We start from the raw sequence: 27,780 nt of genomic DNA, 5'->3' as shown, positions 1-27,780 counted from the left end.
TGTCGCGATTTTTTTCCGACAGTGTACTATATAAATAATTTTAATACTCATCGCGAGTGTTTATATCTGTAGAACTGCTTCATTGTGCGAGGATGTCGGATGTTTAAACTTCATGAATTAGAGCATTGGTTATAGCGCTTGTTGAAATTGGCGCGATTTCAAAGCTGACTAGATGAGCCATGTTAGGACTTACACCCACTTGCTCCCCTCCTCGCTCCACCTCCCCCTGCGCTCTTATCGCAATTTGTTGCACATAGATTGCCGAATTCATCCTGCCGTAGTGTCACGATGTTATTAGAGTTGTCGGTAGTTGATACTTGCCATGTTGGAGGGGTAAGATGTTCATGAGGTGACACTGACCTCCGCCTCCTGACATGGGGAAGGCCGGCCTTGTGTGTTCGTCTTCTGCTCAGGAATTTGTTTACGAGTTTGCACTCGGATGGTTGCTGTTGGTAAATTCTGTTTCAATGTGTAAAATACGCGAAGATAATGAGTTCAAGCGAAAAGTATGTTCTATGCGACGGTATACCGGGCGATTGAGAAAACTGTCATCCCTTAAAGCTTAGATAAAATTTCGTATCTTCGTACGTTTATCTGATACTCATTATAATTTCAACGACTAAATAAGGGAAAATTATATTGTTTCAACATACATTTACCTTCAAAATTATGTCCTCACTTTTTCTTCTTTATTTTCAAGTGAAATAATAGGATAACGAGGTTCAAGAAATACTATGTTTAAATGTGTGTACACTCTAGTCTAACAGGAATGTTCACGTTAATTAGTCATAGGCAAACAAATTACTGTTGCCGCATAAGCTCAAATGTGTCCGTCTCTTCATTCTGCTATAATGGTCTAAATCTTGGTACTTTACAATGTCCTGACGGAGGCTTGAAGCTTTCTGCTCCCAAATGAGAGTTTATATAATAGTAAATTATAGATAGACAGATGAATGTCTGTATGCATTCACTAGTAGTAACGTGTAAGATTTTGGTGGTAACTAATTTTTTTCAACGCACAGAGTAGTTGGTCTAAATAATATTTGAGTACAATAGAAATTTGCTTCCATATCTCAGTACAATAGAATTTTGCTTCCATAGGTTATAGCGGGAACAATTTACGCAAGCCAAAACCGAATCAGAATGAAAACATTTTACCGTTAATACCCTTCGCAAAAATTCCATTTACGAGGCTAACTCGCACCAGACGACAACGTCTATACGAATTCAAAGCCTAGGGCAGGTGCGACACTAGCCCTCTGCCTGAAAGAGCCACATATCACCGACTATTGAAATTTTGCTCCATTTCCAGGGCGGAAAATAAATCCCGCGTGCGGTCGGGCACCTTTGTCTCGGCGGCAGGGTGCCTTCCGCCCTAAATCACAATTAACGGTGGCAATGACACGCGGCTTCTGAGAGCCCGGACTGCCGGATAGCGCGCCGCATTGATCAAGCGCTGCGGGGGCGGCGAGGGCGGACGGGGGCGTTGTTTATGCGTCCCGGGGGCCGCGAGCCTCCACTAGCTCAGTCTCCAGCCCTCTGCATATCCGACCCCGCGGCTGCCACAGTCCGGAGGACGCGGAAGGGGCGAGCAAACGCCCGGACTGCGCAGTGGAGTGGCTGCGGCCACCTGCTGAGCTGGTCGATCGTCGAGCGCTGGATTCCTCAAACCACTCGCCGCTGCACCACCGACACCACCATCGACAAATGCGCTCCCAACGCAGCGGGCGCGGCGGTGACCAGGCAACCTGTACTAATCGCAATAAGATATGCCGCACGTTCACGGCGCGTCACGTCAGAGATCCAACAGAATTATCATATTCCGAGTCACAACAGAATGAAAAATATATAAAAGCAAAATGTATAAAAGATAGAAAAGTAGACAGTCAATTGTTTTAAGGAGGTGGTTTCAGTTCGGAACCTCTAGGGCATACGGCCATCCCCACACATTTTTCCTAGACAAAATCCCACGTCTCGAAACTTCCATTAACTCATAACGCCCAGAACAAATTATAGTACTAAATAATAAGCAAAAATGGGCCTACAATTTAATAAATTTTGCATCAGAACTACATTCGACGCCAGTGGGTTTCTTCGAAACCACTCGTAAAAGTACTAGTATAAACTCAAATTTATGTTTCAGTAACTTAAAATATGGTTACTTTCACTGCCAATTCTACTGTATCTCTGGGAAATAAAACGTTTATTTATGGCTGACATAAAATGTTTACGTATAAAATGAACCGTTATTCTGTATCCAAAAGAGTACATAAAAATATTAATTATCTCACTGTGAACATCAAATATAAAAAGCAGTATCGATATTTCATGACAATAAAATTATGTTTTGTAGTAAAGATTTTGAGAACAATGAAAACAATAGAAATAGATTTTCATAATATTTTTACTCTGTTAACGTATTTCTTGTAAATATATGCTATTATTGACGATCAAATCACTTATTCAGTAGCATTAGCATCCCTACATGTATGAGAAATTAATTGTGCAATTTTCAGAGACTAATAACGCGGGCGGTACAGCACGAGTTGCAGTTAGCATTGTTGGCCGCCATTTGCAAGACGGCAGGGCTTTTTTAAACTACTCCAATATTACCTGGCGTAAAGCCCGAAGGAGATGGTTTACAATTAATTTCTAGAATAAACAGACTAAAGTCAAGTTAATTGAATTCATTTTGCAAGGTGTAGTATCAATGTCAAAACAGATTTTTGTGGATACCGCTTCACGGCCATCTTTTGTTCAAGTGACGAGATTATTTCACAGTTAAAAAAGTGCTCAGCTTTGAATTGATAATAAGCGTGCCACGCAAAACGTTTTTCTCCACGCAAACCTACGAAACTATAAATTATTATTCATGGTGAAAGAAGATGCGTTACAAATAAATGATTCTATTTGTAATTTATTTTATGTCTGTACAGACATTCGAAAGTGATTTATTTATTGGACACTTCAATGTAGAAAGCCTTAACAATATCAAAGATAAAATTACTTCCCCGTGGATTTATGGTGAATATCAGCATTGGTTAAAACAGTCTTGGTTGCAATTTTATTTTATTTTTTATTTTTCAACGACGCTTTTCGCCTTATTTAGGCAGCTTCAGGTTATCTTAATTTGCTATTTCTTAAGAATCAGTGTAGCCAAAGGGCATCGTCGAATTTATCAGGCCAACATCGCCTTCGCTAAACTCAATAAAAACTAGAAATATAAAATAGTAAAATCATTAGGTAATGATTTTACTATTTTATATTCCTAGTTTTTACTGAGTTTTAACACTGGTTTGCTGTTATGCCACATATGGACTGGAAGAATTATGGTGAATATGTTGTACGTAGGTTCATGTGATCCTACGATGTGTTATTAACACCACAAGAGTACTCACACCTATTGTTCAGTGACTCTCTCTCTCTCTCTCTCTCTCTCTCTCTCTCTCTCTCTCTCACACACACACACACACACACACACCACTCACACTCACACTCACACACACACACACACACACACACACACACACAGGTAATATTCACCACAATAACGATACAATGAATCAATACATCCATATACGAACAAAAACCACTACACAATCATTTCCTCAATGTAGCCACTATAAAAAAAAGTACTGGAAGTCCCGATCTCATAAAGTCACGTTGCACGATCTCCCGCCGATTGTTGCTTTTGACGCTGTAAGCTATTGCTACAATGTACTACGTTCGTAGAAGTGCCTCAGCATACCGCTAAATGTCTGTCTTGCAACAGCATCGGTAGTTTCATGCTAAAGCCACTGGTACTTCAAACAAGAAATTAATGAAACGGTGGAGTCAGGCAGAAACCATTGGTACTCAAAGGGTTAACAAAGCAAATCGAATTCGTACGCAGTGTCTTACGTAGCTATGGCATCTACATCTACACTCCGCAAGCCACCCAACGGTGTGTTCCGAAGGGCACTTTACGTGCCACTGTCATTACCTCCCTTTCCTGTTCCACTCGCGTATGGTTCGCGGGAAGAACGACTGTCGGAAAGCCTCCGTGCGCGCTCGAATCTCTCTACTTTTACATTCGTGATCTCCTCGGGAGGTATAACTAGAGGGAAGCAATATATTCGATACTTCATCCAGAAACGCACCCTCTCGAATCCTGGACAGCAAGCTACACCGCGATGCAGAGCGCCTCTCTTGCAGAGTCTGCCACTTGAGTTTGCAAAACATCTCCGTAACGCTGTCACGCTTACCAAATATCCCTGTGACGAAACGCGCCGCCCTTCTTTGGATCTTCTCTATCTTCTCTATCTCCTCTGTCAACCCGACCTGGTACGGATCCCACACTGATGAGCAATACTCTAGTATAGGTCAAACGAGTGTTTTGTAAGCCACCTCCTTTGTTGATGGACTACATTTTCTAAGGACTCTCCCAATGAATCTCAACCTGGCACCTGCCTTGCCAACAATTAATTTTATATGATCATTCCACTTCAAATCGTTCCGTAGGCATACTCCCAGATATTTTACAGAAGTAACTGGTACCAGTGTTTGTTCCGCTATCATATAATCATACATTAAACGATCCTTCTTTTTATGTATTCGCAATACATTATATTTGTCTATGTTAAGGGTCAGTTGCCACTCCCTGCACCAAGTGCCTATCCGCTGCAGATCTTCCTGCATTTCGCTGCAATTTTCCAATGCTGCAGCTTCTCTGTATACTACAGCATCATCCGCGAAAAGCCGCATGGAACTTCCGACACTATCTACTAGGTCATTTATATATATTGTGAAAAGAAATGGTCCCACAACACTCCCCTGTGGCACGGAAGAGGTTACTTTAACGTCTGTAGACGTCTCTCCATTGAGAACAACATGCTGTGTTCTGTTTGCTAAAAACTCTTCAATCCAACCACACAGCTGGTCTGATCTTACGTAAGCTCTTACTTTGTTTCTCAGGCGACAGTGCGGAACTGTATCGAACGCCTTCCGGAAGTCAAGGAAAATGGCATCTACCTGGGAGCCTGTATCTAATATTTTCTGGGTCTCATGAACAAATAAAGCGAGTTGGGTCTCACACGATCGCTGTTTCCGGAATCCATGTTGATTCCTACAGAGTAGATTCTGGGTTTCCAGAAATGACATGATACGCGAGCAAAAAACATGTTCTCAAATTCTACAACAGATCGATGTCAGAGATATAGGCCTATAGTTTTGCGCACCTGCTCGACGACCCTTCTTGAAAACAGGGACTACCTGTGCTCTTTTCCAATCATTTGGAACCCTCCGTTCCTCTAGAGACTTGCGGTACACGGCTGTTAGAAGGGGGGCAAGTTCTTTCGCGTACTCTGTGTAGAATCGAATTGGTATCCCGTCAGGTCTAGTGGACTTTCCTCTGTTGAGTGATTTCAGTTGCTTATCTATTCCTTGGACACTTATTTCGATGCCAGCCATTTTTTCGTTCGTGCGAGGATTTAGAGAAGGAACTGCAGTGCGGTCTTCCTCTGTGAAACAGCTTTGGAAAAAGGTGTTTAGTATTTCAGCTTTACGCGTGTCATCCTCTGTTTCAATGCCATCAGCATCCCAGAGTGTATGGATATGCTGTTTCGATCCACTTACTGATTTAGCGTAAGACCAGAACTTCCTAGGATTTTCTGCCAAATCGGTACACAGAATTTGCTAGAACTTTATTAATCTTGACGTGACAGGAAAATGGTACAAACAAACGTTGTTAGGTGGAAAAGGGCTATCTGCTTATAGCACCGAAAACCGCTTGCGTGACTTGTTCTAAAACGAAACACGAGAGGTCATTAACATTTGTTTAAGATGGGACGGTGGTATTGTTCTACGCTGAAATAGCAGGTCTATGTGAGACAGATTCAGTAATGCAAATCTTTTATATATCTGACAGGAAATTGTGGATAAAAAATGTATTTTTGAAGTTTTGTTGCGTCAATTTGAAAGGTGCGTCACTCTCACTCTCTCAGCGTAAACTAGTGGACGCGAGGCTGTCAACACGTGAAGTTAATGCGATTCTCGATATAGTGGATTATATTTGAAGGTGGACAGCCATACAATCTGCCGGAACAAAAATACGAATCTTCAACGTATTTTACTCAGTCATTCCTTGTCATCTACAAAACAGCTGTATCATTGGTTTGGTCGCATGCGGATCTGCTATTTGGTGCAAAAAAATTACACTGCGCTATTAAAAAATGTAATCGAACAACGAAGTTATGCATGTATCTCTATGATCAATTAAGTCGTGAAAAAACGTGGTTCTGTCAAAAGGCCTCGTATGCAAGGGTGTAGTCAGCACTGAGTAGAATTCAGGACGATAGATTAAAAAAGTGGGACTACACGTACATAAATACTTTTATTCGTATTGTCTCAAAAAAATCAGTACAGTTGATGGTTAACGAGAAAACTGAGATCGCTCAAACCGAGAATCACAAATTAAATGATGGAAAACTATAGCTGAATCTAAAAGGTCGCTCAGCCGCTCACCTCTGTCACAGCTACAAGTTCACAAGTAACTAAACTGGGTTAGTTTCATTTTCTCAAGGACTCAGATGCAGCAGTGAAACGCTGGCAATTGAAAACGTCTTCAGCAAAATGTCTACCGCAGGTCAGTGCTGTGGCCTTGCGCTGTGCTGGCCACGGTGGTAGGGCGAGGTACGCGCTGTCCGCCTAGACGTTTTGCGATGATTCAGTGCTCAAATGGCTCTGAGCACTATGGGACTTAACATCTGAGGTTATCAGTCCCCTAGAACTTAGAACTACTTAAACCTAACTAACCAAAGGACATCATACACGTCCGTGCTCGAGGCAGGATTCGAACCTGCGACCGTAGCGGTCGCGCAGTTCCAGACTGAAGCGCCTAGAACCGCTCGGCCACACCGGCCGGCTAGTGCGACTGCTACCTCAGCGTTCACGAAGACAGCCCTTCGTGCGCTCGGGTGGAGATTACCGACTGTAGTCCAGGATGCCATTTGTCGCGAAAACGGGGTCCTGGTCATCCACCATGGATCGGCGAAGGCTGAAGGGAATGCAGATGAGACGACCAGGAGGTTGCGCTGACGCACCTCGCCTTGTCGGCGCGAAGATGGCAGCTGGAAGATCGTCTGCAGTAACTCAACCGTGGAGGAGTGCTGGATGCTCACAAATCTTCTCATCAGGCAGTGACCCAGCTGATAGCAGTGGCAGATCACGGCTGTGGTGTGCATCAGGTTGGTGCCTCTCGGTGTTGAAATCAGCAACCAAGTAGCGGGCTGTCCATTATCGATCAGCTTGTCATGGTTTCACCGAAACTCAATATACTGTTGTTCTCTCTGGTTCTAGCGACACTGACGGACTGGGAGCACGACAGAATTTTTTATTGAGCTCAGAAAGCCTCTCTAACGGTCCGAGCCCGCGCCTATGATGCGATGGCTCTGATTGTATGAGCGCATCTGTCATTTTTTTATCGGACCCATCAGCCCTCCTTGCTTCGCTGTGGCAATTCAATAATTATTCGCCGGCCGGTGTGGCCGAGCGGTTCTAGGAGCTTCAGTCTGGAACCGCTACGGTCGCAGGTTCGAATCCTGCCTCAGGCATGGATGTGTGTGATGTCCTTATGTTAGTTAGGTTTAAGTAGTTCTATTTATTATTTATTTAGCGTATGGCTCATAACATCACAGTAAAAATTACAGAAAAAACACGACTTAAAAAAATCACATATGTGTAAACAGAACAATAAATAACAGTTTGTATATAAGGACACCACCAATTGTAAATTTACACTCACAGAAGAGCAATCACAAACAAACGTCGAGCTTTGATAATTTATAGTCGATTGCCTCTTGGGTCGCCATTGGGAAATCCTGTGGGTCACCCTCATATGCCCTTAGTGGGCATTCCTGGACGATGTGTTTGACCGTCTGTCTCTCAGCGCACAGTCGCAAGCGGCCGAAGGAAGTTAACCCCACCTGTGTAAGGAGTCGGCGCATCTCCCACAGTTGGTTCTGATGCGATTAAGAGTTGACCAAACTTTGCGAGGGCAATCAAATCCTTTTGGTTTACTGAAGATGCATGGCATACTATGGCAGTTTACTGCTGTTCTGCTGTCCCATTCCTCTTTCCATCCGTCATTCATTTCAAAGTTGGTTTGGTGCAGCGCCTGGGCGGTCTTTAGTGGAGTATGCCGAGACAGGAGTCGGTTTCCTTGGATGCCATAAGTATCTTCATGGATTTGTAATTGAGGGTTGGTCATGATTTTTTGGAATTCTCTAACCAGAGCGTGTTCTCGGCGCAGGTTGGGAGGGGCTATGTTACTGAGAACAAGCAGCCACACTGTAGGAGTTGGCCTGATTGTGCCTGATATAATACGCATTGTTGCATTAAGTTGGCTGTCTACCATGTGTGTGTGTGTTTGCTGTTGAGCCACACTGGGGCACAGTATTCTGCCACTGGTTACACCAAGCCAAGTGCGGATGTTCTTAAGGTAGATGCTGTGGAGCCCCAGGTGTGCCACAGAGCTTCTGCAATATGTTGTTGCGTGTTTTAAGTTTCGCTGCAGTTTTCGTCAGGTGTTCTTTGAATGTTAGTGTCCTATCTAGGGTAACCCCAAGGTACTTGGGGTGTTTGTTGTGATTTAATATTTTCCCATCTAGATACAAATGTAGTTCTAAGTTCTAGGGGACTGATAGATATTACGTCCCATAGTGCTCAGAGCCATTTGAACCAACCCAATAATTATTCGCGGTTGCCAAGCTAGGTTCTTTGCTCTCTACATTTGATTTTGTAGTGGTACTTGGGCGCTGAAGTTACCCAGTGTCCACTCACAGTGCTTCGTTAAGAAGCACAGCAGCGCTTGCGTTTGTCTGTTCCGTTCTGAGGGTTGTTGCGTTGTCGGTATACGTTGTTGACATACCTATTGGCATACCATCCCGGCGCTAAAATGCTCCGCTCTGAGCTCACCTGATAATACTATAATAAAGTTTTAAGACTCCACACTAAAATGATTCTGCCGTGCAAGAGTTCAAACAAAGAAACCTCGGTACAGTATAGAACTAAGACAGGGACAATGGAGAAATATACGCTGATAAGCCAAAACATGATGACCATTGCCGCCTGGTGGCGTTGCGGCCACGTGACGCGATTAACAAAAATGAGAACGCGAAGCAGATACGGACGGGTTCACCTTAGCGAAGATACGGGCTGCAAATGGGAAAATCAACTGAGATAAGCGACTTTGACAAAGGGCACATTATTACGCAGAGCCTGTGGACGAGTATCTCGGAAACGGCGAAGCTAGTCGAATGTTCAGGTGCTGCTGCCGTGAGTATCTACGGAAAGAAGTAGGACAGTGGAACTACCACTAGACGCTAAATGGTTGGACATCCACGACTCTTCACAGAGCGTGGGGTTAGGAAGCTTGGCTGCTCTGTAAAATAGGACAGATGGTGATCTCAGGCATCTCTGCCGAAAGAGCACAATGATGGTGCACACACAAGTGTTTCGCAGCATACTGTTCATCTTCACTGCTGAACATGGAGCTCTGTAGCAGACCAGCCCTGCATTTTTACATGTTGACCCAGCGACATCGTCAATCACGATTGCAGTGGACACAGGGCCAATGGGATTCGACCGTTGATCAATGGAAACGTGTCGGCTCTTCGGGTGAATCACATTTTTGTAACATTAGGTCGGTGGTCGTCTCCACAAACGCTGTCATCGAGGTGAACGGCGGCTCGAAACGTGCACCACGTCACGGACACAGGCTGATGGAAACGGTAGTATGCTATGGAAGACATTCTCCTCCGCTTTCATGTGACCTGTGGTAGTAATCGAAGACGCGCTGACAACTGCGAACCATCTGTGTCCCTTCATGATTGATGTCTTCATCAAAGGCGATGTCATCTTTCAGCAGTATAATTTTGCGTGTGTCGAAGCCAGAACCGTGTTACAGTGGTTTGAGGAGCATTATAGTTGTCGCCTCGCCGACCAAATTCGCCTGATGTAAACCCTATGGAATCCAACTGTGTCGCTGTTGGGCGCAATCACCCCATACGCACCGGGCATTTATTTACACGAATTACATGACCTGTGCGTAGACATCTAATGCCACATACCTCCAAAAACAAACTTCCGTAGGCGCGCGGTCGCAGGCGCTTTGCAATGGTTCGCCACGCCCTCCCCCCTCCCCCCGCCCCCCCTCCCCCACCGTAGGAGGTTCGAGTCCTCCCTCGGGCATGGGTGTCTGTGTTGTCCTTAGCGTAAGATAGTTTAAGTTAGATTAAGCAGTGTGTAGCCCGAGGGACCGATGACCACAGGAGTTTAGTCCCAAAGGAACATACCACAAATTTACAAAAAACTTTCAGCTCCCTGATATGCAGATCCAGAGATGTATTTCGTTGTAAAGACGGGCAAACAAGCTATTAAGCAGGTGGCCATAATGTTTTGAGTCATCACTGTAGGTTCCTTCGAGGTACCTCTTCATTTTCTGCAACCATGTTGGCTTCGGGCAAAAAACGTGCACCCTATCGATGGAATCCAACACTATGCTCGCTGGGTGGTATGGAAAACAGTTCACTAGTATTAGTATCGTGCCGTGTGCCCGCGTTTAATTTAGCGTAGTGCCCGCGGATTTAGAATACCCCGGGCCGCAAGAGCGCATGGAGCGTTGTTGTCGCCGGTAGAGGGTAGATCAACTGACTCTGAGCACTATGGGACTTAACTTCTGAGGTCATCAGTTCCCTAAAACTTATAACTACTTACACCTAACTAACCTAAGGACATCACACACATCCATGCCCGAGGCAGGATTCGAACCTGCGGCCGTAGCAGTCGCGCGGTTCCAGACTGTGGCGCCTAGAACCCCTCGGTCACCCAGGCCGACGAGGGTAGATCGGAGGAGAACGTAGTTAAAGGCTGCGGCGACCTGGAGAAAAGGGGAGAAAGTGACACGGGCGGCGAAGAGCGCAAGTGAGGCGGCGTGTTGCTGTGGCGGAGCGTCTGCCGTGACCCGTTGGCAAGAGTGGTGCCTTTGCTCACTGCGGGTCTGTCGAGGACGATTGTTGGTCGCAGCCGTGAACATTGCTCGTTAAAAGCTACTTCTGCAGGACGCACAGCATTCGGTGTGTCCTCTAGTATTGAAGTTACAAGCAGTTTGTGTCCACTGTGGTGCCAGGTTGGAGTCCGGTCTGATCTTTGCACGTACTGGACGCGGTGGCGTTTGCTGGTTGATACCCGGGGGCTTACGACTACGAGTAATTTCCGTTGCATCCTTCTATCGGCGCTCTCTAAGCAAGCGTTTGTCAAGGGTCCTGGATTTTACGAGAATTCACGGTGAGAATCAGATTAGTGTGCACGTCACTTGGTGTCGCGTGGTGGCTGTTTTGACTCCGTATCCTGGTTGCCCTTTGTTATATATAAAAATATGTTATTTATGTGTTTTGCCTGCTACCAGTAGAGTTCATTTCTGTCAATGTGTGTGGGCTTGTGGCTTTCATTACTCCAGAATGATTTTAGAATCTAAGGGTACAGAATGCAGATATAATTCTACTGATTTACGAATTGTACTTTATAGTCAGTGAAAATTGTTTAATATAGCTACCTTATTTCTGAGGCTTGTCTATAGTTACCTGTTGGCTAGAGTCACGAGCTCGAGCTGTTTACTAAATTGTTTGCATCTACAAAAAAAATCTAATAAAACATTTTATGCCTCAGCAGTCAAGTCAAAGTTTCCTGCATAACGTTCGTACATTTATGCATTTGTAGTAGGTTAAATTTTACTAAATAATTAACGAGTTGTCCCTGTGTTACAGGATAGGTTATTGCATCTCCTGTTAATTATGGTATAGTTAAGATTACCTGTATACCATGATTGAAATTTTTAATCAAAATTTCTAGTGCTGGGGTAGCAGCAATCGCTGTGGAGGAATTGTTGATACTGGCGTTGCCTCTGCCACCGCATCTATCATCAAAAATATGAACCACATTTGTCAGTCACTTTGGGTACTTTGAAGGCAATGGCGTTTTGATAATTACTGGCAATAGCCGATGGTTGATATTCGTGACATATTCATTTGATCAAATGTTTCGCTGTTTGTCATGTAAATGTATTTTTACCTCAATTAATTTTCTTAACTGAAAGGAAGTGATTGTACATGTTGCCGTTTAGAGATGTTTGCTATCACTTGTGTTATTGAAATTTAGTCTTCAGTTCTGGAGGCAATTTGTTAATGTTATTCTTGGATTTTTGCTTTTTAAAAAATAAATTCAATAGTGTTTTTAGAGACGTTGATAAATTCATTATGGCTCACTACATTTCCACTGAACACCGGCTCCCTAGCGCAATTCAGGTATCTTGTATACAATGAAAGATTGTGTGAGACGTCACAATCCGTAATCTTAGACAGCAATTTTCAACTCATCTGTCCTCACACCTTACACATTTGGCAACGATCAAATGATCAGGTTCATTGGGAAGAAAGGAACCTGTTAAAATGTCTTGAATGAGCATTTAAGAATCTAAATGCTTTCGTAGTTTCCACTGCTGTTTACTATTAACCAGTCACACACACCCTGTCCATACCCACAGCCTCCGTCCAGTGTCGAGTCACTTTTCCCATCAGCAAAATAAACTGTTGTGTCCAAGCCGACGTAGAAGCATCCTTTCTTCACACATTTGACTATTCTCATGTGACCGCATAGTGCACTTCTTATCTGCTGCGAGGCTGATCTTTATCTATACAGTATATAACTGAGCAAAGGCATCGATGGTAGTGAGAGTCAACGAGAAATTCGGGTGTCCAAGGTGCTGACCCTATAAGCATGTTCTCAAAATAATTACAGCTATCGTCAGACTAATGGGTGGTACACTGTTGAAGTAAGTGAGTTGGTTCCATTGTTAGACACGCAAGAGAACACAGAGCGCCAGACAGAGAGAGAGAGAAAAACAGAGACTTCGCTTCTCTCTTCTGCCGGACCAAGTGCTGTAACTGCCAGAACGTGCCTGTAGCTACACTACTGGCCATTAAAATTGCTACACCAAGAAGAAATGCAGATGATAAACGGGTATTCATTGGACAAATATATTACACTAGAACTGACATGTGATTACATTTTTACGCAATTTGGGTGCGTAGATCCTGAGAAATCAGTACCCAGAACAACCACCTCTGGCCGTAATAACGGCCTTAATACGCCTGGGCATAGAGTCAAACAGAGCTTGGATGGCGTGTTCAGGGACAGCTGCCCATGCAGCTTCAACACGATACCACAGTTCATCAAGAGTAGTGACTGGCGTATTGTGACGAGCCAGTTGCTCGGCCACCACTGACCAGATGTTTTCAGTTGGTGAGAGATCTGGAGAATGAGCTGGCCAGGGCAGCAGTCGAACATTTTCTGTATCCAGAAAGGCCCGCACAGGACCTGCAACTTGCGGTCGTGCATTATACTGCTGAAATGTAGGGTTGCACAGGGATCGAATGAAGGGTAGAGCCACGGGTCGTAACACATGTGAAATGTAACGTCCACGGTTCAAAGTGCCGTCACTGCGAACAAGAGGTGACCGGGACGTGTAACCAATGGCACTCCATACCATCACAACGGGTGATAAGCCAGTATGGCGATGACGAATACACGCTTCCAATGTGCGTTCATCGCGATGACGCCAAACACGGATGCGACCATCATGATGCTGTAAACAGAACCTGAATTCATCCGAAAAATGACGTTTTGCCATTCGTGCACCCAGGTTCGTCGTTGAGTACACCATCGCAGGCACTCCTGTCTGTGATGCAGCGTCAGGGGTAACCGCAGCCATGGCCTCCGAGCTGATAGTCCGTGCTGCTGCAAACGTCGTCGAACTGTTCGTGCAGATGGTTGTTTTCTTGCAAACGTCCCCATATGTTGACTCAGGGATCGAGACGTGGTTGCACGATCCGTTACAGCCATGCGGATAAGATGCCTGTCATCTCGACTGCTAGTGATACGTAGCCGTTGGGATCGAGCACGGCGTTCCGTATTACCCTCCTGAACCCACCGATTCCATATTCTGCCAACAGTCATTGGATCTCGACCAGCGCGAGCAGAAATGTTGCGATACGATAAACCGCAATCGCGATAGGCTACAATCCGACCTTTATCAAAGTCGGAAACGTGATGGTACGCATTTCTCCTCCTTACACGAGGCATCACAACAACGTTTCACCAGGCAGCGCCGGTCAACTGCTGTTTGTGTATGAGAAATCGGTTGGAAACTTTCCTGATGTCAGCACGTTGTAGGTGTTGCCACCGGCGCCAACCTTGTGTGAATGCTCTGAAAAGTTAATCATTTGCATATCACAGCATCTTCTTCCTGTCGGTTAAATTTCGCGTCTGTAGCACGTCATCTTCATGGTGTAGCAATTTTAATGGCCAGTAGTGTAGATATTGCACAACTATGTATTCATAAAATCATAATAATTAATCTAATGCAAACTGTAGCTTAAGCCGATTAGAAATATGTAAAAGTACCACTGATTAATGGGACATTTCCTTTAAAATTGACATTGTATTTAATTTTTGGAATCACAAGTTATTACAGCAACATATCTGAAATTTTTGTAGTATTTGTACTTTACCGTAAAATCGTCATCCTAGTGTTCCTGTTGCATGACTTTTGTTAATTTTCAAGTAATTCCTGAAAAATAAATTTTGGCCCAGAATAAACAAAAGTGTTATAGATTATCAGCACTCTACAGATAAGTTAGAAAGTAGAAATTCCAGCACCATGTCCCAGCTATGAATCATAACTGTACCATTTGCCAGGAACGTAAGTGTAATATTGCTTGGTGCAAAGGTGAGGAAGTGCCAAGTTCACTAGAGAAGGGCTGCCAACAGTTCCACAAAAAAGATTTTAGAGAACGTAATTAATTAAATAAAGATTCCAAATTTCGACTGTATATTCTAAAAATAATTATCAAACATAGAAAAAATTAATATGTGAATAGAGTTCCCATAGGGAAAGATATTTTAGATAGGGCGCTAGGCGAGAACGCTGATTGAACTTGGAGTTAGTTGCACTACAGATAAAAAACTTTGAGTTCCACGTACCGTCCCCACCGAGTGGGGGCTGGTGTGAACACTCCGTGATAGAGGCTGCTAGTGAGTAGTATCGCTTGTGATATAGCCGGTGTGCACTATCCTCAGACGGCTGTATACGGAAAAAATGTGTGCTCGCGAGTGAGACAGTTCCCTTTCCACTTTCATTCCATGAACTTCAACTTTCGTGTTAAGTTTGTGATATCTATTGACACAAAGTGGTGTTAATGCCTCAGACCGTTCCGTACTTGCTAGTTTTTGTGTACTGCCTGTGTTGAAAATGTGATTGGCGAGTGGAGCATTAGACATTCCACTCCACTGCGAGCGAATCCATCAGCCTGATAAATAATAAAACAATATATACAATGAATGGGTCTGTAGTTCAATATTCGAATCTGAACAATGTTAGATTCTGAGGAAAAAGTTAACAATAATCTAAGTTATTTCTTTCTGTGTGAGCCGTGCGTGGCTCGCGCTCGTGCCATCTCTTATATTACATCCTGTTTCTTTCTTTTTTTTGTGTTGCCACCTCGTTATGTTAGTTTAAATTTCTGTTGTCACTGAGTTCCTGCTTTGTCTGCCCGTCAGCGGCAGCAGCAGCAGCAGCAGCAGCGCCTGTCCATATATCCCTCACGTGTTATCTTTGCTGCACTGCTATTACTTCCCCGTCGTTGTCTGTCGTAAGGAAGTCTGGTCGCGAGTTCAGGCTGCTAGTCAGTTGGAACGCATCTGGAGCGCAGTCCGGACCTGCCAGTCGGGAAGTCGGCAATGCGGCACTAGTGCAGTTGGGTTGGAGCTGTGAGATCTGCGTCGACATGGCTCGCCCGACCATTGACGCCACGCATCATTTGAGCCGGGCCACGGTCTTGGTGGATCGTCGGTCGGTCGTCCTACATGACAATGAAGTACACGGTTTATAACGACTACTTTCCGTATGAACTACTCACACGCTACTGCTGTTGGAAGGTGCCAAAGAAACTGACAACTAGGAATGCTACTCACGCGCATTCGCACTCCGGTTCGGGTCGGTTTTATGTGCGCCACTCTGTAGAATAGACCGATTTTACCCTTACACCAAGCCAGTAAGACTGGGATCCACCGGTGATGCTGTGCCTCAATGTACCACAACAAAAAACCAGAAATCAATGACGATCACAAGAAGAGGCCGATTTTGTGCTTGTTGTATTTTCTGTATAAACCTTTATGTCGAGGCACAACGTGGTGCTGGTTCTGAAGCCAAAGTATCGTGTTTGGATTTCAGTATTCTTTTCAGATTTTGTAAGCATCAGGTTGCTGATTGTGATAAGTTTTATATGAAGTAATAAAAACTGAAAAATCCAGAATGATGTTTTACTCTGCAGCAGTGTACGCACTGATTGCAAACTTCTTAACAGATAAGAATCGTGTGCCAGATTGGGATTCAAATCCAGGACCTTCCCCTTAGCGAGCAAGTGCTCTGCTGACTGACTCATCTTTTTATTTTTTATTTTTTTTTTTACTAAATCTTTTATTGCACTGAAATACAATGGATTATAATGTTTTACAAATTTTGACACATAGCTTAACTATATCCAATATATCTTTCAAATAATTTACATTAATTATTGCTTGAATAATAATATATTTACAAAAACAAAAATTACATTTGAATTCCTATTGCAGAATTTTATTTTCTGTGTTAGATATTGTTTGAACTGCTTTTAGATTTACAGTGGAGAAACTGAACAACAGAATTGCAACAGTTTTTCCTCAAAGTAATGATTTTAAGAAATTGAAAATGTGATATTAATGTTGATAATATGAAGATGGCGGCCACTGAGTGACGCGCGTTTCTTTGGCTCGCGAGTTTTTCCGCTCATTGAAGGTGTTACAGAGAAGTGCGGCAGTCCACAACGTGCGCATCCGACTAAACAAGTGTTACTTGCCGTGGTGTGTTGTTCTCCGTTGATTACCACAAGTGATAAGTGATAAGTGAGTGAAAAATGGGAAGAGCACGAGTAAGCGGCAGCAGGCGAGGCTACAGGGGCGCAGCCAGCGCGGGCGCCTGGTCTCCGGCGGCAGGTGAGGCCTCGCTTCCCGACATCGGGGAGCTCGTCCGGTCCCAGGTGAGCGCGGCGCTGCACAGTAAAGACACGCTAGACGTAATCGTGCAGTCCATCACGGACTCTGTGACGGCCGCGGTCATGGAAAAACTGCAAGAGTCTGTCGGGCGCAACAGCACCGAAATCCAATCTCTTAAAAAGTCCCTGGCCGCACAAGAGAAAAAAGCCGCCGACCTAGAAGCTAAACTGTCTGTGGCCACCGATGAAATTGAGCAGTATCAGCGAAGGAACAGCTTGCGCTTGTTCGGGGTAGCTGAAAACGATCGTGAAAACACCGACGACCTGGCCATTAGCCTCGCGCGTGAGAAACTTGGCGTGCAGATCGACGTGGCCGACATTGACAGAAGCCACCGTGTTGGGCGCAGGATACCAGGTGCCATGAAACCCAGGCCCATAATAATTAAATTTGTGTCATACCGGAAAAGAGCTGAAGTGTTTGCCCAGAAAAGAAAACTCGCCAAGAGTGGGGTTACCCTGAGGGACGATCTGACGCGCGAAAGACTAAAAGTTTTGAACACTGCGATCACACAGTTCGGCCTTCAAAATGTGTGGACCCAGGATGGCAGGATCGTAGTCAAGACGGAAGGAGGGAGGAAAACGGTGACGAACATGTCCGAACTGAAAGACCGAGCGAAATCTCGCGAGACACAAAGTCTCATATTGTACTCTGTCTAATATAAGTTAATTTTTATTCTTTTTTTTCATTTTTTTACGTAAATATTGCTTCGTTATTTCTGTAAGTACCATAAGTACTCTATTTAAAATCAGTCAATTGTTTCACATAAATATTGCGTCTTTATTTGTCTATCATAAGTGCTCATGCATATTCATATTGTCAGTCAAACGGGAATTAACATTCTCCATTAACAGGAATCTCCTTAAAACCGCCTTTCTATATCTGTTATTTTCATCCTCGTCACTACCACTACTACTACTATTATCTTTTTCGTAACCACTACTGCCACTTTCCATCTTTCTTTTTGCTCCTTTCTCCGATACCTCCAGCTTGTCTTTCACCTTTAGCCCACAGACGCTTGAGTCAGTCACGACCTTGGACACACCTGTAAATATGTCTTCCCCTGCGAAATCCAGCTTTTGTCCCTCTTCCGGCCAGCAGATAGACAGAGCGCGCTCGGTCCTACAGGCGGCCACAATGGGACGGACCGGTTCCGGCGGCGGGCTCTTTGTGGCCCACGCGAACGCTCAGTCGCTAACGGCTCACTTCGACGAGTTCTGTGACCTGTTCTGCCAATCGCTGTTCCATGTTATCCTCGTCTCTGAAACTTGGTTGAAACCAAACATTTCTTCCGACGCTATCCGAATCACTGGCTACTCTCTCCTAAGGGCAGATCGTGAAACACGATGCCTATGTTCGCTCTGATCTCAGACCTACTGTACTATGCACATCGGATGCAAAGGGCGAAGGAGAAGCAGAGTTCTTGTTTTTCGAAATAAATACATCAAATCAGAAACTGCTAATTGGAGTAATCTATAAACCTCCAAACGTCGGTGCTATGTCCTCCTTTCAGTTTGCCCTGTCCTCGCTCGTGACACTGTATGAACACATAATCATTATGGGCGACACAAACATCGACTTACAGTTAAAATCTCCCTCTGCAGAAAAACTAAGGAGACTGTTCCACTCCAATGATATGAGTTTAACACCGCTGGACCCAACTCATCACACGCCACACAGCCATACACTCATAGATATAATAGCAACAAAGCGACCAGATAAAATAATTCGCGCCAATCAGACATCCGCTCCAGGACTCTCTGCTCACGACGTGATATTCTTAAATTACTCAGTGCAAACTACCAAAGAAAAATCTCACCTGGTAACCTACAGAAACCTAAAAAATGTTAACCATGACGCTCTTCAAAAGGATTGCTCAGACATCCCTTGGCATGATATAAGCAATGAACCGACTTTAGACGGAAAAATTCGCGAATTATGTCGCAAAATTATTGCACTGTATGATAAACATGCCCCTCAACGCACTGTCAAGGTAAAGAGAGCTCCCGCTCCGTGGCTCACCACTGAATTACGCCAGTTAATGAATAAACGTGATGCTGCACATAGGGCCTTCAAGCGTAACCCAACTCCCGAGGCGTACGAAGCTTATAGGAAACTCCGAAATAGAACCAAGCAAAGCGTGAGGAATGCCAAAATCAGACATGCCCGCTCTGTCGTATGCGGTATAACAAAACCTGCTGCACTGTGGAAAAAGCTGCGCATTTTCGGTATAGGGAAGCGAAGATCTGACGCTGTTTATCAAACGTCTGCAGAAGAATTCAACGATTTCTTCTCAACAGCTGTAAACTGCCACGCAGCGACAAATTACCAGCCCCAAGATATCAATCTCTCGAGAGACAAGTTTTTCCTAAAACATGTAACTACCGGCACAGTACACAAGGCAATTATGAGAATCTCTTCCGAGGCAGTAGGAAATGATGGGGTGAGCATTGGCATGATTAAGAACGTCGTAGACACTATTACTCCAGTTATCACAGACATCTTCAACCTGTCTCTTGTCAGTAGTACATATCCTACTGAGTGGAAGCAAAGTTTAATTCAACCTATACCCAAGACTGACAACCCTAAGTCGCCAGGTGACTACAGGCCGATCAGCATACTACCTGCAATATCTAAAGCCCTAGAATACATCGTCCATGAACAGCTGACGGATTACCTCAAAACTCATAACATCCACAACAAATATCAGTCAGGCTTTCGAAAGCACCATAGTACAGCAACTGCATTAATCAAAGTAACTGATGACATTAAACATGCTATGGACAGACGTGAAGTTACCATCCTAACACTGCTTGACTTTAGCAAGGCTTTTGATACAGTTGACTTTGATATATTACTAATTAAAATGAAACAGCTGAATTTCTCAAACAGCGCTATACACTGGTTCGACAGCTACCTCAAAAACAGAAGTCAACAAGTCGTTTGTGGGTAGGAAAAGTCATCGTGGAAAAACGTGCGCTCTGGAGTTCCCCAAGGCTCCGTCCTTGGTCCATTACTCTTCTCACTGTACATTAATGATATTTCTTCAGTGATTCACTCCTGCAACTACCATCTATATGCCGACGACATCCAACTGTACATAAGTGCAAGATCCAAGAACATTGCTGACGCAGTAGCGAGTATGAACGCAGATCTGTGCTCTGTTTCTCGATGGGCACAGAACCTAGGTCTGAAACTAAACCCCAAGAAATCCCAGGTCATACGTATATCTCATCCAAAGTTAATCAGTCGGTACTTTCGTGAAACAGTCCCTCAAATACTCCTCAATGGTACCCAACTACCATACCAAAAAACAGTAAAAGACCTTGGAATAATCTTGGATGAACACCTAAACTGGGAAGAACAAACAGTCACAGCTTGCCGGAAATCGCTCTCCTCCCTACATGCAATTCAAAAATTTAGAAAAATATCTCCAACCCATGTTAAACAAAAATTAGTCCAAACACTAGTCTTGCCTAATCTTTACTACTGTGATGTAGTTCAACACGGCACAAATAGTGAAAATTCGAGATGCCTCGAGCTAGTGATGAATGCTTGCGTTAGATACGTATGCAATATACGGTTGTATGATCATATCAGTCCTTCATACTCCCAGCTAGGTTGGATACGCCCACATAAGGCACGCGATCTCCACACGATGTGCTTACTTCATCGATTTCTTAGCCACTGGTGCCCCCAATACTTATCTTCTCACATTAAACACCTATCATCATTCCACAACCGCAATACCAGATCGGATACGTCTAGCATCTTGGCTGTACCTTTACATAACACAAAATCTTTCTCTGTGTCATTCTCCATCTCAGCCATACGACTATGGAACGCGCTCCCCTGTGATCTGCGTCTTATCCAGAACCACTTAACATTCAAGAGGGAACTCAAGACTTACATATTAGGGACGGTATAGCCACCATTGTCGTGCCCCTCTCATCTTTTTCTTTCTCCTCTCCATCATAGCTTCGAATTTTACCATTCTATTTCTCTTCCTCTAACCTATCTACCTCTTCTATATCTCTATCGTCTTATGTCTCCGCTTGATGAGAATAACTCACAAGCTGCAAGAATATAACGAGAAAATTCCCAACTAGCAATAGGACTGACACTCATGAAAGAAAAAATTTGTTTACTTTCCTATACATAGTCATTACTATTATTATTATTCTTGATTATTATAATTATTTTTTGATTGTTATAATTATCATTGTACTACTTTTACAATCTCTAATTTCTTTCTGTAACATTAATACTGTATAACATGTTATATGTCCTTAGTGTTCTGTAGAAACTGAAATTTGTTGAATCTGAGTATGCTTGGTTAGGTGTAAGAGAGGGCCTGAAGGTCCTAATCTTGCCAGGTAAAATAAATGCATAAATAAATAAATAAATAAATAATTTGTCGACGGAAGTGATTTGTCCAATTTTTGTTAATTGAACTGTACACACAATAAAATTAGACGCGAGATGGAAATCTAGCATTTTATTTAGTTACACTCACATACAAAATTCATTTTAAGAAGTATTTCATGCATGACACACAATCCACCCTCACAGCTTCACCGAAAAAATCATTTAAACTGCCTGTCTCTCTGGCTACCTTGAAACCTAGATAGCCACTAACTAAAAAACGAAAATGGTCAAGACGAAAATATCAGAATAATTCAAGTAAAATTAGGAATCGACCGAATATGAAAAATCATCATTTATAAGATGGAATATTTTCCTAACAAAATAAGGGAACTTTTTACCACATCTGATTTGAGTGAAACTTGATAAAGCCGGACGCTTTGGCGAGACACAAAAAATAAGTCACTGGAAGGTTTAAATCATGTGACTAAAATGGGGAGAAGGTCATAGAAGACTACGCTATATGATTTACCAGAAACGAACAACTGAAGCAGTGTGTGCGTCATGTTTTGTTCTATAAAAGCTAGAAGTTTCCAGAGCATAAAGTGAGATTTTATGAATGAATAAATATTTTTAAAATAAAATGCGATTTTTCTCGTCGAATTTACCTCACAAACACTGTATACATCAGTTAATATACAACATTAATAATTAAGTTGAAAGTAATGAAATAATAAGTTAATCGGGTACTCCTAAACAACAGTTTTTGAGACAAAAAGATAAATGAGGTTTTTCGATTTTTTTCCAGATGTCATGGCCGATGCAAGCTTTTCTCTTCCTCTATGGCGCCCGAAGTAAGCACACCTCATTCTTTGTGCATTGGAACCGAGCTAGGGCGAAGCTCAAAGGAAAAATCTATCTTACAAAGTAAGAGCCACCTTTTACACATATAGTGAACAAATGTGGCCACGTCACACCAGCTAGTCGGTAGTAGTTCTTTTGCCGACGCCTCCCCATTAACGAGCTGGTAACTTCTGATTGCTAGAAACTGTTCATTTCAGCCGCATATCTGTTGATCAGTTTCAGCTATCATTGTACATCAATACTGTCTAAGTGAAGGGTATATGTAATTTTCTCTTCAGAAAAAACTTAGGCTGAGCATAATGGCAAGACTTCTTAAAATAAAATGTATATGCTTATGCAGGTCTGATACTGTCTTCTTCAGGAAATTGGTCTGCAACGTATCGCGGGGTACCGAGCTTGCAACGGCAGTACGTGGCCGGGAAGCAGTGTGTGTAGTCCCCCTGTATGTCCCCTGTATTTACGATAGCTTCCGTGCCGGACTCATATCGCAGCACCGCGGAGGACTTCCATTCCGTCTCGAAATGCCGGCTGCCTCACACTTGACCCACTGCAGAAGCGCGGCCGCAGCTCTATGCATTTAAACGACACCTACTTATCCGTCGACAGTCGCTGGATGTGAACACATTCTGCAGCGCTATAGCAGCAAGCAGTAGCTCCCACCTATTTGTTATCATTAGAGTAACTTAGCTGGTATATTGAGAGTCTTGGTCCCGAATCCTCATCAGAAAATAACAAGGAAATAAGCCACGTAGAAGATTCGATAAAGGAATAAACAGGTAGAGAGAATCTATCTGTGGAAACACATGAGGGGAGTGTTAGATTACAATTACAACGGTTCCAGGTTTGACTCGTTATAGGCCACAGGAATTTTTTTGGCACTTAATATCAGTGCATGCGTGATCGACGACTACTGTCAAGGAAATGGCTCTCGAGGACTATATGACATAAAAACAGATTATCACTATATTGTCACGTTTATACTACAGTCCTGTCCAAACCCGAAGGCAGGTTTGTCACTGAAGTTCAACACTTTGCACCACTTTCCACTAAAACTACGTTTATTACTGACACCAGCGTACAGCCAGAACAGAAGTGAGTTCCTGGACGTGGAGCGCAGCTTTTTACACAAATATCCAACATTCCAGAATGCTGGTATTTATACAAACATTCCGTAACATGTAAACATTACAAACATAAGATATTTTAAAAAATCTTCCAGAAATGATAGATGCTAAATAACAAATAATTGGTGGTAATCGGGTTTGAAGTGGCGGCTCGCAACACGCGAGGCAGCAACGCAAACACCTCCACCGCACTGCATGCGCCGTAGCTCCTAACAATATGGTACAGCATTAATTTTCATATACTGAATTCTATTTCTTTTCACGAATGTAACTACTTTCATTTGTTATTATATATGGCCAGTACCAATACTGCGTAGATTTTATGAAAAAAAAACAATTAAAAACAAATTTTATAACTACTGTGCAGCAGACGCGGTGGCAATGTCAGGGCTACACACTGCCGGAAAAAAATTAGTAGCTCTGGAAAGACGACTTCGAGTTTGGTCCGATGCCGCTTATGACACATCTACATCTACATCAATACTCCGCAAGCCACCTGGCGGTGTGTGGCGGAGGGTACTTTGAGTACCTCTATGGGTTCTCCCTTCTATTCCAGTCTCGTTTTGTTCGTGGAAATAAAGATTGTCGGTATGCCTCTGTGTGGGCTCCAATTTCTCTGATTTTATGCTCAATGTCTCTTTGCGAGATATACTTAGGAGGGAGCAATAAACTGCTTGACTCCTCGGTGAAGGTACGTTCTCGAAACTTCAACAAAAGCCTATACCGAGCTGCTGAGCGTCTCTGCTGCAAAGTCTTCCACTGGAGTTTATCTATAATCTCCGTAACGCTTTCGTGATTACCAAATGATCCTGTAACGAAGCGCGCTGCTCTCCGTTGGATCTTCCCTATCTCCTCTATCAACCCTATATGCTACGGATCCCACACCGGTGAGCAGTATTCAAGCAGTGGGCGAACAAGTGTACTGTAACCTACTTCCTTTGTTTTCGGATTGCATTTCCTTAGGATTCTTCCAATGAATTTCTGTCTGGTATCTACTTTACCGACGATTAATTTTATATGGTCATTCCATTTTAAATCACTCCTAATGCCTACTTCCAGGTAATTTATGGAATTAACTGCCTCCGGTTGCTAACCTTCTATATTGTAGCTAAATGATAAAGGATCTTTCTTTCTATGTATTCACAGCACATTACACTTGTATACATTGGGATTCAATTGCCATTCCCTACACTATGCGTCAATTCGTTGCAGATCCTCCTGCATTTCAGTACAATTTTCCATCGTTACAACCTCTCGATATACCACAGCATCATCCGCAAAAAGCCTCAGTGAACTTACGATGTTATCCACAAGGTCATTTATATATAATGCGAATAGCAACGGTCCTACGACACTCCCCTGTGGCACACCTGGAATCACTCTTACTTCGAAAGACTTTTCTCCATTGGCCGGCCGGAGTGGCCGAGCGGTTCTAGGCGGCTCAGTCTGGATCCGCGTGACCGCTACGGTCGCAGGTTCGAATCCTGCCTCGGGCATGGATGTGTGTGATGTCCTTAGGTTAGTTAGGTTTAAGTAGTTCTAAGTTCTAGGGGACTGATGACCTCAGATGTTAAGTCCCATAGTGCTCAGAGCCATTGAACCACTTCTCTCCATTGAGAATGACATGCTGCGTTGTGTTATCTAGGAACTCTTCAATCCAATCACACAATTGGTCTGATAGTCCATATGCTCTTACTTTGTTCATTAGAGGACTGTGGGGAACTGTATCGAACGGTATAGTAGATAAATTAATAATGGTTTCAGCGTCGTCCGCCGACACCGTATTGGCATAGGTTACCGAGCACCATCTGCGTCTACCCATTAACAGGGAATGCTCACAACCAGAAGGCTCAGTGTGGCGCAGATGTTTGAAGCAAGCAGGCAACCATGCCACGGAGACGCTGCCAACTGAAAGACTTAAAAAGGGATCAGACTGTGACCTTGCGAGTGGATGGATGGTTCTTTCGGAGGATTGCCACAAAAATTGGACCTGCTGCATCAGTCGTACAACGATGCTGGTGTCAGTGATCATGTGAACTTTCTCGCATCCATAGATGAGGTTCTGGACGTCCACGCAGCACAGACGACAACCAGGATCGTCGTATTGTAAGGGTAGCAGTGGCAGATCGTGCAGCTATTACAACACAGATGAGAGGGTTTGTGAGCCCAGACGTATCAACACGAACTGTTGCGAACCGGTTACTAGCAGTGGGACTACGGCCACGTTCACCTCTAACCCGTCTTTCACTCACGCCACAGCATCAGGGTGCACGGCTCGACTGATGCCGTCGAAGGATCACTTGGAAGTTGGAATGGCGCGCCGTGGTCTTCAGCCTGCTCGCAAGTGATGGTGCTTTGCATTACAGCGCTGTCTCGTAAAATGGATTCGTCCAAGAAACACAGGCCCCACACCAGGGCTTATGGTCTGGGATGCGATAAACTACAGATCTCGTTCATATTTGGTGTTTTTGGATGGGTCGTTAACAAGCGCTCGGTAGGTGCAGAATGATGTTAGACCTGTCCTTTTGCCGTTCTTGCAGCAGGAAGGTGATTAGTAGTTGCAATAGGATATGCTCGCCCACACACTGCCGTGAAACTCAACGTACTCTGCAAGACGTACAGCAACTTCCCTGGCCAACACGATCTCCTGGCTTGTCTCCAATCGAGCACTTGTGGAATATGATTGGACGAGAAGTCACTCGTGCGACACGCCAACCAACGACTCTTACAGAACTACGTGAAGCGTTCGAGCAGGCATACATAACGTGTCCCAGGATAATATTCGGCACCTGTCCGATCGACTTGATGTCAGAGTCAGGGCCTGCATTGCCGACCGTGGATGCTACACCACGTACTGAAATGGGTGTTTCAGCATGGTACGCTACCTGGTACCCCAGAACCGCTTGTGTTGATCTGTAAATGTAACCATTTCATGCACTCCATATGCACTGTTGCAGTCTTGAGTGATTTGGGAGCCCCTAAAAGGCTGTACTGATTTTTACTTCCGGTAGTGTAGTTTCATAGAGTCAATAATAATGTGTGAGTGGATAAAGAACCTCTCACTGACAGTAGCGCGACAACTGAGAGAGAGAGAGAGAGAGAGAGAGAGAGAGAGAAATCTGCTCTTGGAGATGAGACACGATTACTGCAATTGTTGCTACTTCGCGCCTAGGGTGTCTCGACATGTAAGATGAAACCATTTCAGATTTATTGTTTTGTAGAAGGCATGCCAGTGTTTTGAGTTATTCATTTATTTATTTATCATTTGGTCATAATCTATGGTCATCATAAACCCAGGCCATTGTCCCCTAGAACAGGATACATGACCTACTATTCTAGATTCCGAGCATAATATTATGACTGGAAAACTCTACTAATGTGAAAGATAACTTTTCCAGAAATTATACAAAACATTTCTCCTCAATTGAAAGTCCTTTTCTTGTTAATTAATTAAAGTCACTTTTTGGACTACAACAGTTATGAATAACTTTTGAAAGTGATTTTTGTGATAACTATTAAGACCACTGAGTCTGGCAAATTATAATATCTTTTGCCGTTAATTTATATCTGCTGATTACTTCTATGTGTTCAGGATAAATTAATGTGTCAAAGTCTGATTTCCATAGATCAACTTTGCCATGGTATTTTGCCGTTGTTTTGAAGTTATTCGCCTTTAACTATAATACCCTTGACAGTGAATTCTAATCATTGGGAAAGATTTGTTTATCAAAATCAATAACGATAAAGATTACATTCTTGCTATGTCATTACTGTCGCATTATGTAATGCAGTAATTCATTCAGTTTTTTGTCTATAATTTCCTCAAAGAATTCTCAAAGTTTTAGATACGTACTTAGGTTTGATATATTATGTTTGTGATCGCTTGAATATACACATTAGCTTCTACGAGAGTAATGACCGTCGTCGGCTATACGACGCGTATTGCTGATTGCTGTGGCATCTTAAATTCGGTTATAACCAGTTGGTTTCAGGAATAAATTACCGCTTTAGAATGACGACCATATTATTTCTTTACATAGCTATAATTTCACAAACTTCTAGTTTCTCGTTAATGAGAAATTCCACTAATCAATCAAAATTATTTCTTGTAATTACAAATATTTGCACTCAGTCGTTATTAGGGGAGTGTATTCACTTGTCACTGTAACAGCTAGTTGTACACTTTTCCACATCGTTTCCGCCAATTGTCTCCGGAACAGACGCCTTGCCGACAAACTCCTGTATG

This window comes from Schistocerca americana, chromosome 1 (genome assembly GCF_021461395.2).
Source record: "Schistocerca americana isolate TAMUIC-IGC-003095 chromosome 1, iqSchAmer2.1, whole genome shotgun sequence".
NCBI classification, from domain to species: Eukaryota; Metazoa; Arthropoda; class Insecta; order Orthoptera; family Acrididae; genus Schistocerca; species Schistocerca americana.
The sequence above is the reverse complement of the archived record's forward strand: the minus strand, read 5'-3'. Positions refer to the sequence as shown.